This window comes from Euleptes europaea, chromosome 6 (assembly GCF_029931775.1).
Source record: "Euleptes europaea isolate rEulEur1 chromosome 6, rEulEur1.hap1, whole genome shotgun sequence".
NCBI lineage: Eukaryota > Metazoa > Chordata > Lepidosauria > Squamata > Sphaerodactylidae > Euleptes > Euleptes europaea.
In genome coordinates, this window is record NC_079317.1 from 42,960,045 (window position 1) to 42,972,497 (window position 12,453).

A 12,453-nucleotide genomic window follows, 5' to 3' on the forward strand; every position below is an offset into this window, starting at 1 on the left:
TAATTACTACTAACAGTATTACATCCCAAAGTAAGTTCCTTTTCTCCTATCAATGTTGTTTCCCAAGGCATGTGATATCGCAACCTGGCTGAATCAGTGCTTTTACACATGCTGAATGGTGCACTTACAATCTACTTTCAGTGCACTTAAGTGGTCATTTGCAAGTGAGTTTTGCCATTTCACACAGTAAACCCCAGTTGCAAAGTGGGTTGAAAGTGCATTATTCCGCATGTGTGAAAACACAGTGTATGGGGGGGGGGGATTGACTAGTTTGATAAGGAAATGGAAATTGTTTTGTAAAGCTGCAAGACATAGAGTCATGAAGCACTGGAACAGGACGTTTGGGTTTTTGTATTTGAGAAGCAATGAGAACCTACATGTATTCAAAAGGAATTTTATTTACTTCTGTCTCATACATCTTGCAGCAGGGCAAAAGATCACAGCCAATCTTGCTTCAACAAACTGCATTCATTTTTCTGGCCCCTTCCACAACAGCACCTACGAGCTTATAGTCAATGTCTGTGAAGATCTTACTATAGGGAAGCAGTATCATTATTATAGGCTTATCTCCTTCCAAAAAGGGATTCGGGTATGGTTTCTCTGAGCTACTTTCTAGAGAATAAATGCCCTCAAGGTATTCAGATGCTGACCATACCTGATCAATAGCATCAGTTGAACCATAGCATTATGTCTTCAGTACAAGTATGTCCAGATTATTTTCTGGCAAACGGAGCAAAATCCCTATCTGTAGGTAAACAAATGAAATTGAGGATATTTTCCAAGTTTCCAGCTAATTTTGCAGTCTCAAGTTTACCGGCCGGTCTCTGAAGCTATGTCTCTTTCCTTTTTCTGGAGTGGCTGAGAATGTACTGTTCTGAAGACTGGCAGAATAATTCTTGGTTTCTGATATTCCACACATTCTGTGTATCAGAAAGCATCCTCACTGTGACAGTCACTGTGAAAAGGACGTGAATTGTTGCAAATGAAAATCGGATAGAGGAACAGTGTATTAAGCAGGTTAATAGAATCTTTCTAATCAGATAATAGAGAACCACAGTATAAATTGCTTTCCTCTAGAATAAATATGGCTCCAAGGGTCTGCTTAAACTTGGAATCTCGCACATCCTGCTATGTAGGAAGATTGTTAGACTTTTAATTCATTATTTTTGCTCTGGTCTATTCATAAAGGTATTGTCTATTCATGAAGGTATTTGGACCAAAATTCATGATTTTGTTGAATGTACATTTTTATATCAGTCCTACTCTGTTCTTTCTAGGAAGCCTAGGAACTATAAATCATTTTCATGTGGATAAGCCTCGGTATTTTGACTGTCTTTATTTATAGGCTGTAAAGGCATGGGCACAAAACTAATATATTCATATCCACTTGCTATGAAATTATTGCTGACTTTATTATTAAAGACCTCATATTTGGAAATCTTGCAAACCAAATGGGTATTTTAATGGAAATCTAACTATATAATCATCCTTAGGAATTTATAGAGGGCATCAAAAATAGGTATGAATATGAAGGAAACATTTTTTTGTGTTTGGATTTTGTTTTTGATTTTTAAACTAGTTTCATGTGTTCCATCTTTACAAAAGGCACATACTCAGAATAAAGTATATATAAAAAGATACTTGGATCTTATTTTTAAGATATAACAGCAATTTAAAGGTTAACGCCTGAAGATTTGTGTACATGGTGCACAACTACTGACCTGATCGTTAAATGTTGCTATGACCTGGATAGCCCAGGCTACCTTGATCTTGTCTGAGCTTGGAAGCTGAGGAGAGTTGGCTCTGATTAGTACTTGGATGGGAGACCACCAAGGAAGTCCAGGGTTGCTTCGCAGAGGCAGGCAATGGCAAACTATCTTTGAATATCTCTTGCATGGAAAACCCTATGGGGTCACCATAAGTCAGCTGTGACTTGACTGCACTTGTTGAACTCACAATTAAATGTTGGGGCAGACACCAAATGTCACAGCAGAAGGGATATTGCTGATTAGAGCAAAGGTAGCACAGAACACTGCATTCATACTACATTGCTATACCATCGATGTGGAATCATGCCCATTAGCCATGTTCCTTCCCTGTCCATATTCAGTATAACTTGGTCAAAGAGGCCACCACCGTTCTCCAAGACCTCTGATTGTGCAAGCAGAGTAGGGTTGCCAGGTCAGTGTCATCTACGTGATGACGTTACGTCCAGTTTGTCGGGGCAGCACCAACTGGGGTGGCGGAGAAAAAAGGCAGCCCCAGATGACCACCCCAACATGGGGAGCAAGGAAGGCAAAACAGGCTGGCAAATGGCACCCTGTCTTCCTGCCTCTCACCAAACAGCTGATTGGGAAAAAACAGCTGATCAGCGGCGAGGGTCTGGGAGGAGCGGGGAGGGTAGCTGGAGGGGAGGAAATAAGGAAATGTGCCTTGTTTCCTTCCCTCCAACTACCCTCTCCGCTCCTCCCAGAGCCTCGCCGCTGATCAGCTGTTTTTCCCAATCAGCTGTTTGGTGCGAGGCAGGAGGATGGGGCTGATTGGCACCCTGTTTTGCCTTCCTTGCTCCTCACATTAGGGTGGTCATCTGGGAGTGCTTTTTTTCTCTGTTGCCCCTGTTGGGCTCGTGATGTCATTGCATAGATGACACCGATGGCTCCCCCCCTTCCCCCATCTGCTTCCACAGCTGAGAGTGGGTGGGCACCAGGAACAATGGGTGGTAGATTGCCTGCCATAAGCGGGCAGTTGGGAACCTTAAAACAGAGCCTATATTTATAATCATATAAGCAGGCTCCTTCTAAGGCTTAATGCAGTCATTCTGGTAACTTTTATTAGTCAATATGCAACAAAAGACACGTGGATCATTGTTTTTACCCAAATATCATGTTGCCAAAAACTCAGAGCAGCTATTTGTGGAATCTGAACCTCAGTCATTCTACATGGCAGTGGTACAGGTGGTTAAGAAATTAGCAATGGGGAAATCCATTTTGCACAGAGTGTATACCTAATATGCAACTCACAGCAAATCCTTTACATTTACCTGAACATCTTAGCCTTTAATGCAATTCATGTTTTCCTTTTCATAGGCCTCTGTGTTTTAAACATTTGTAGCAACATTTTTTCCTGATGTTAGCATCCAGAGGGCTGGCTTCTGATGCTTTGTGCCTGGTGGGTATATTTTGAGAGCTGGCTTAGTTTTGAAGTGTTTTTCTTCCCTGGATTATTTCTTGGCTTTGTTTTTATTAGGACAGATATTTGTGCCTGGCCAAACTGTTTTTATCTATTTGTTTTATGGCTTGTGGTAAGCAATGTTTTTTATCTTAGTTTTCTTTTAATGTACCTGCGTTGGGGCCATTCTAACCTTGCACAATTGGGACTGGAGTTGACAATAACCATGGTAGCTGGAGGTACTGCCAGCTGCAGCTGAGCTATACTAATTGTTTTGATGAGTTGAGCTGGCAAGACTCAGTATTTGGAACTCACAAAGTGTGTGGAGCTGAGAAGGATGAGACAAGCTCCCAGAAACTGTGTCTTAAGGAAGGTGGTCACATACTTTGCTTGAAACCTTGAACTTTGAAATTAAGAACATAAGAACATAAGAAAGGCCCTGCTGGATCAGACCAAGGCCCATCAAGTCCAGCAGTCTGTTCACACAGTGGCCAACCAGGTGCCTCTAGGAAGCCACTAACAAGACGAGTGCAGCAGCGCCATCCTGCCTGTGTTCCACCGCACCCAAAACAATAGGCATCCTCCTCTGATACTAGAGAGAATAGGTAAGCAGCATGACTAGTATCCATTCTAACTAACAGCCATGAATACCCCTCTCCTCCATGAATATGTCCACTCCCCTCTTAAAGCCCTCCAAGCTGGCAGCCATCACCACATCCTGGGGCAGGGGGTTCCACAATTTAACTATGTGTTGTGTGAAAAAATACTTCCTTTTATCTGTTTTCAATCTCTCACCCTCCAGCTTTAGCAGATGACCCCATGTTCTAGTATTATGGGAGAGGGAGAAAAACCTCTCCCTGTCCACCCTCTCCAAATTGCCTGCTGAACTAGTCTCAGACCAATGATTTCTGCTTCTTTTGGTGTTTAGAGACTGTGAACTATTGTGGAGTCTGATGTCTGGTGAACTGTTGGAAAAAGAAGGTAAAGAAGACAGAAGCAAGAAGGAAGAGCGCTTTTTGACCTGGACCCCTGTGACTTGGTTTTGAGTGAGCTGAAAGAACTAAACTGACTAGATATGTCCAAAGTTTTGTAATAGAGGGTATTGGTCTTCAGATCTTAATTGGCTGTAAGCATGCTAGAGTTAGCCAGGCTGAAGAGTGCCTTAGTCCAAAACAGACCAGGACAGAATCCTGTCTTTTCTTGAGCCCCCCCGGTCACACTTACAAATAGGTTTGCTCACTTGATGCCAGATACACTCCCTACTGTGTCTGAGTCCACTCCTAATCCAGGGGCAGGGAGTTCATTTAACTGCTCAGTTCCTGGAGTGGACAATTCATGCTTCTTACTTATACTTGGAGCTGGTTTTGTGGCAGGAGACTGAGGGTGTTTTGGGGAGAGAGCAGGCTGAATTCCAAAGAAGGCATTCAATGCTGGATCATTACTTGGTTTCTCCCCCCCCCCCACTTGGCCAAAAAGTATATAGCCCACCCAAAAAAGTATGTTTTGTGTAGTCTTTATGGATTTAAAGACCATGTTCAACTCTATATCTAGAGAGCATCTATGGGCCAAACTTTATGCATCTTGCACTGATCTCAGACTTCTGTGTTTAATCTAGCAACTATATAATGGATATCTGCTAATGGATATGAACTATAGCAAAGGAGGTTTCGTCTCCATTTGAGGAAGAATTTCCTGATGGTGAGGTGCATTTGACACTGAAATGGTCTCCCTCAAAAGGTGATAGATTCTTCATCATCGGATACCTCTTTGCTGGGGATGTTAGAGTTGCAGTTCCTGTGTTGACGGGGTTGGACTGGATGGCCAGGATCATCCCTTCCAACTCTAAGATTAAATACATAAATAATCCTACTGCTCATGTTTGTTGAGGTCTTGAAGGCCAGTTGGCAAAGGACATCCCTCTGGGGAGTCAAGCAGTGTTGTCTGCTGTCTCCCCTCCTATTTATCTGTTAATTAATGATCTTGCAGTGGCCTTGAGTTTAAAATTGGATTTCAGGGACTTGGGCCAAAAATGCCTGGGAGCTAAACTAGCAGCTTTCCAGTGCAGGCCAAGTTGGAGAATATTTTGTGTAAACAAGCCCTATGCCTCATATATAGTCCATCAATGTGTACTATATTGTGTTCTTCTTTTTCTAGTCTGATTCATACATTTCCACTGAAACAGGGAAATCATCTCCATGGCTTCTTGGCATAGTGCCCATACACATATAGATAAAGGAATCATGCCATGAGGGTGAGTTCCTTGACAAACAAATACCATCACATTTGATGAATGCATGGAAACCTGTTACACCACATATACATGCTTTAGGAACACGAAAGGGTTTTCATTCACATGCACATACAGGCAACTGTCAAGAGATTGTGAGGGGAGGGACTTATATTTTTGGCATTGCATCAAGGCCATGATATCACTTCCAGCATGACCCATGATTTCAGCACACTGGCCAAGGCTGTAGTATTCACCCCAGACTCTAGGATCACACTGGAAGAGAACACTGATCGCCCTCCACTTCCTTCCATTTCCCCCCTGGTAGCCCAGTGAGCGCCCTGACCTGGATGGCCCAGGCTAGCCTGATCTCGTCAGATCTCAGAAGCTAAGCAGGGTCAGCCCTGGTTAGTATTTGGATGGGAGACCACCAAGGAATACCAGGGTTGCTGTGTAGAGGAAGGCACTGGCAAACCACCTCTGTTAGTCTCTTGCCATGAAACCCCCCCCCCCAAAAAAAGGGGTTGCCATAAGTTGGCTGCAACTTGAAGGCACTTTACATACACACACAGCCCAGTGAGCAGCAGCAGGACTAATAGAGGGGGAGGAGGAGGAGGAGAGTTGGGTTTTTTTATATGCAGACTATCTCTACCACTTAAGGAAGAATAAAACTGGCTTACAATTACCTTCCCTTCCCTTCCCCACAACAGCCACCCTGTGAGGTAGGTGGTGTTGAGAGAGCTCTAAGAGACTAGCTCAAGGTCACCCATCTGACTTAATGTGTAGGAGTGGGGAAACCAACCCGGTTCACTAGATTAGCATCCACCACTCATGTGGAAAAGTGGGGAATCAAACCCGGTTCTCCAGATTAGAGCCCACCACTCCAAACCACCACTCTTAACAATTATACCATGCTGGCTCTCTGCCAATGAGAGTTCTCCCAACAAAGTGGGAGACCTGAGAGTCCTAGATTCTATGTAAGCTACAGATTCAAAGCACCACTTGCCCTGTTGTTCTTAAGCCAAGGTATAAGGCTGAGTTTACCATTAAAATGTGCAGATATCTTGGAGTTCATATGTACTGTTACCATAGAACTTCATGGAGATTTGAAAAGACTTAGAAAAATTGTATTCTCAATCAATTTATGCAGCAGAACTCTTCACCAACAGGAGGTTTTTAAAGCCCAGTTTTCCATTATTCAGGCATGGCTGCATCCAAGTTCACAACACTGCCATGTTGTACAAAGAAGATAAGGAAATGAGTACGTGGAAATGCCAACAGCTGCTGGTCAAACACAAAATCTTCTGTTACAAGCCAAGTACACTGGACCAAAATACAAAAACAAACAGAAACAGCATTCTCCTCATGTTTTGTGACTGCTTTTAAAGCCTGCATTTTTATTCGTAAAAACAGCAGATGATATTTGTACTGGTGAGAAGTACCAACTGGGGTGTGGGCTTGCTTTATCACCTGCTCTGAGTTTCGATGATATCTTAGAACAAGGCCTCGGTGAATAAAGCGAGCGAGGCAATAGTTTGCATTTGGAAATGAAACAAAAGGTTCCGTCTCAATCTCTTCAGCCTTCCTTGCGTCTAGCCGCAGCCCAGTAGATGGCAATCTACTCCTGCCACTGATGAGCCTTGTTTTATTGATGAAGCTGTTGCTTCCCTTTTCCCTTTGCTTATTATAATTCATGGAAAGGTTAGGAAAAAAAGAGATGAAGAGGCACTCAGAATTCATGGGAAACCTTTGTGAGGTTTAGAAACACAGAATATGAAGAGCCACAAGACTGCAGATCTTGTTTATTCAAATAGTGGTTAGCAATGTCTTTGAGGGGGGGATGTAAAGCAATAGTATGAACTTGTTTCAGTCCATTGGGTGTTTAAGTACAGGACACACGCAAAGTCATTTCACCGCATTATTGTTCTTTTTCTCTTGTGTGCAGCAAATCTTTTAATGAACTTCTGAGAAGAAAGAAAATGGCTGGCTCCCTGCTCCTTACAAGTCTCTGGATTTGCAGTTTCTGAAGCAGAGGAATGAAAGTGTTGGGAGCAGCAGCTGAATCAAATGCAAATAAAGGAATAAAAGAGCATTTTTTATATTAAACTGACAAACTTGCCCTATTAAAAGCATCATTCCAAGGAGCAATGTAAGAGTCTGGCTTACTATTTATGATTCTTGAGTGCTCGATGCTAGAATTAGTCCTGTTTCATTAGATTTAAACATATGCAGAATGTCTTTTATTGCCAAATAACATATTTATTCTATGTATCTCTGTGATGTTTTTAAAAAGCAATGCCTCTGCTTTATTTTTTTGCCTTTTTTAGCACTGCATAGAAAAAGGTCCATGGACTATTAAAAATAACTGTGCTCAGAAGCAAACTAATTTACTTGCTACTGTGTGAAGCATGACTTAATTTGTACCGGGGCTTTCCGTCACAAAATCTATTTTCAGTATTAAGACTGAGTCCTGCAAAAGAAGAAGAAGAAGAGTTGGTTTTTATATGCTGACTTTCTCTACCACTTAAGAAAGAATCAGACCGGCTCACCATCACCTTCCCCTCCCCACAACAGACACCCTGTGAGGTAGGTGTGGCTGAGAGAGCTCTTAATAGAACTGTGACTAGCCCAAGGTCACCCAGCTGGCTTTATGTGGAGGAGTGGGGAATCAAACCCAGTTCTCCAGATCAGAGTCCACTGCTCCAAACCACCACTCTGAACCACTACATCATTCTGGTGTATGGGCAGTAATAACAAATCAAATTACTGAGCATGGTCAAAGTGCCTTTTCTTCATAAACAAGTAATTGGACCCTACATCCACACACATTCTTAGGTGTTTAAGAATAAGGCAGAGAGGAAAGATGGTATAGCTTTCAGACCCATGAACAAGCTGGGATGGGGCATGGGGGCAATGGGAAGAGGGAGAATAGGGTGTCATTGCCACTCCCTTGCTCTTCCCCTGATGCAAAAGCATCCATCCAAGAGGAGGGGAGAGGACGTTTCCATGGGCATTTTGTTCACAGGGCTCCCATGACTCTGAGGTGAGCATCACCTTTCCAGAGGTATTGGACAAAGAAGAAGGTGGGAGATGATGAGTTTTGTATGTAATTTCTCCTATTCCCCCCAGTTGACAGTGTAGGATGGTTGTAATATACTCGGTAGGACAGACTGTGTACTTTATAATGGGTTGGTTGGGTTTCCTTTTCTCTGCAAGAAGAAGGTTGGGATAACACAATCATATGAAAAGCATGGGGATTTCTTCACTTCCTATTATCTCTTGGTTACATGAAGTATATTCTTGAGGGAGGAGCAGAGAGAACATTGTGGTGAGGGTTTGTGGGAAACAATAACTTGTGGAAAGACATGGCTAGGAAGAAGTGTCAAACAACTAGTGGCTGTGTCTTCTATTTAGAAGAAAAGAACAATATATGCTGCCTCTCCAGACAACATGTTTAAGGTAACGTCTTTTGGTTTTCCCCTTATCCTGCATACTCTGAATATCCATTTTCTGTTTTACTATCCATGCAGCCATTCATAGGATACTTGACTTCCTGTGTTCCTTAATTCTTCCCTTTTGAAAAACATTACCTATTGCATTTAATATATTTTTATCACTCTGCCTCTTATCTAATAAAAGGCATTCAGCATACATTTTTAAAAATAATGTTATGAGGTAACATAGGCTCTTTTAATCATTACTTCTGAAGACCGTACAAAAATTTACCATTTAGACTTGTACACCTGGCCAATAAACAGCCTTTCACTTTATATCCACTTATGATGAGTCACACTTACCACTTGCTACTCCAATCCTTTTGGCTACCTAAGAAATTGAAGCCAGTCAGCGAGGTGCCAAAATAACCATCAGATTGTAAGGTTGCTAAATGCTTCCAAATGCTGGAGATAATAGGTTGGATTAAGAACCTTTCCAATATTTACGAATTATCAGGTTATATATCCAGAAGTAGCAGCCTGAATATCTGAGACTAGCCCAAGCTTGTCAGAGGTCAGAAGGTAAGCAGGATTGGCCATGGTTAGTACTGGGATGGGAAACCACTAAGGAATGCCAGTGTTGCTATGCAGAAGAAGGCAATGGCAAACCACCTCTGCTCATCTTTTCCTTTGAAAACTCCAGAAAGGGTCACCAAAACTTGGTTGTGATTAGGTGGCATTTAATTAAGTATTATTATTTTTACAACTATATATCCCTTCAATATATATCCCATTCAAGTGATTGTAGCAAAATAAGCTTTCTCATAACCTTCCATTATGACCATAGGATCTGCCTGAGTGCAGTCACGGACTATCCCAGTTGTAGCCCTTTCCCTCATGAATGATACTCCAGAAGTACCATCACATCTCCCTTATCAGCCTCCAGAAAAGCTTGTAAGGCTCCAGAGTTTGGGAAGATCCTCTGTACCTGAATTAAATATTTTTTGACTGTTGGTATTTATCTTTGGCTGGTAATTTTATATTTTATATTGATCAGTATGATATTATGGGTTTATATTGTATACACCTTGGTATATAATTATTGTAAGCTGCTTTGGGCCCCTATCGAGAAGGAGAAAGGAGGGATAGAAATATTTAAATCAATAAATAAGCAACCTAGATTTGAAACATGTCTTCATCATCTCTATCAGCATCCTATCGATCTAGGTCTCTTTCTATTAAATTAACACTTCACAGCAAGTGTAAATTCATCATGGTCCTCAGATCCAGTCCAGCTTGTGCATCCAAATTTACTATCTGTAAGTCTAGCTAAACTGGCTGGTCTTTATACTTGCAATTCGGATTAGATTTACTGAACACTTTGCCCTCTTTTCCCAGAGTATGTTACTAATCTGGTATCTGAATGCTGGAGTAGCTAAATTTGCAATCATTGTTCTGTAAAATTAGGTTAGCTTGTGCCCTTGTGTCAGTTTTAAAATTCACTGTTTTATGAACACTTATGAGGAGATAACACTCATCTTCCAGAGATGCAGAACTCAGTGTCCTAATGAAGAAGAGTTGGTTTTTATATGCTGACTTTCTCTACCTTTTAAGGAGTATCAAACCAGTTTACAATCTCCTTCCCTTCCTTTGTCCACAACAGACACCTTGTGAGGTAGGTGAGGCTGGGAGAACTGTGACTAGCCCAAGGTCACCCAGCCAGCTTCATGTGTAGGAGTGGGGAAACCAATCCAGTTCACCAGATTATAGTCTGCCACTCATGTGGAGGAGTGGGGAATCAAACCTGGTTCTCCAGATTAGAGCCTACTGCTCTTAACCACTATACCATGCTGGCTCATGAAGAAATCATGAGGTTTCCATCTTGCAAATTTTTATAGATTTCAACGAAATGATTCTGGCATATTCTCTGCACTCTTTCCTGTATGGGGGACAGGAATTTATACAATGGTGAATAATGCCTATCAAGCAGGTCTTTGCCAGTCCTGCATGTTCTTCTTTCCATCTGTACTTCTTCTAGTGTAGCACTTGCATTGCTTTGAGATTATTTTTTAGTTTAAAAGTACTTTCACACTGTGAGAACCCCCAACCCATCTGTTAATGTTTCTGCTGGCACCCTTCTTCTTCCGGGGGCAGACTGGGAGGCCACAGCAGCCTTGGAAAGTGCCTCACCCCCTCCCCTGCTACTGCCTCTGCTAAAGGGAGGAAGAGCCTACTGGAGGAAAGGGGGCACCACTGTGCTTCTTGCCAACAAAGCTGGAAACTGCACTCCATCTTGCTGACCTCCTCACCTGTCCAGCCAGCTCCACTCCACCCTGGCTGGTCTGCCTGAGATGCTGGGGCCAAGGAGGCTGGCCTGGCTGAGCATGAGCTGCTGTTCATGGAGGATAGGGCTAATCATGGCTACTAGTCAAAATGAATGCTAGTCATGATTAGGGTTGCCAGGTCCCTCTTTGCCACCAGCGGGATGTTTCTGGGGAGGGGGGACTTCAATGCCATAGAGTCCAGTGGCCAAGGCGGCCATTTTCTCCAGGTGATCTGATCTCTATCGGCTGGAGATCAGTTGTAACAGCAGGAGATTTCCAGCTATTATCTGGAGGTTGGCAACCCTAGTCATGATGCATACCTATTATCTCCAGAATCAGAGGAGCATGCCTATTGTACTAGGTGCCATGGAGCACAGGCAGGATGCTGCTGCAGTCGTCTTGTTTGTGGGCTTCCTAGAGGCACCTTGTTGGCCAATGTGTGAACAGACTGCTGGACTTGATGGGCCTTAGTCAGATCTGGCATGGCTTTTCTTATGTTCTTATGACATCCCACAATCTGGGCATCGTAACTGAGAAGGCTGTGCCCATGGGAGCCACTCACTTCAGTTCTGAATGTAGGGAACCTGGAGCAGGACCTTAGCAGGCCATTTTCAAATGGTTTCCTCTCTCCAAATTTCAAAAGGAACCTGGTTCACTCCTTTTCACTCTGGGAAGTACCCTTCTAAGGTCATTGACTTCAAATGGACTTAGAAGGATCCACTTCTGCTTAGGATTGCATCACAAATGACTGCAACCTGTAATTGAATTATTGTTCTCATGGCTGATAAAGTTAGGTCTCAATGTGTATCAAAACACATAAAATTTTTTAAGCAGAATGCATGGCTTGAGGGAGGGTTATTCTCTTAATGAGCTATTTAGGTACTTACATGGGTTTTAATGCCGTTTATAATCAGCATTTTAATACATGTTTGAGTTTTTATTGTTTGTTATGGCCTATTTGTTTAAACAAATAAATATTATATATCAAATACTATTCACGCTTAGCAGGAACCATTTTGATCTGTTTCTCTAAACTACCTTTTGCAACAAAGATGAGGCTTCCAGAGCCAGTGTGATGTGATTAAATGGCTGCAGTCAGTAACTGAATTACTGTAGCTAATGTATAATTAATTTTTAAATTAATAAATAATAAAAAGAACAACTTGCTGGCTGCAGGGAAAATGCAACAGGACAATTAAAGACTGATACAGCGACAATGAATTATTCATATATTAACAGTGGAGAAGGGACTCTGCCCTTTTGCATCCTGAAAACAATATACGGTTTCTGGTTTTAGATT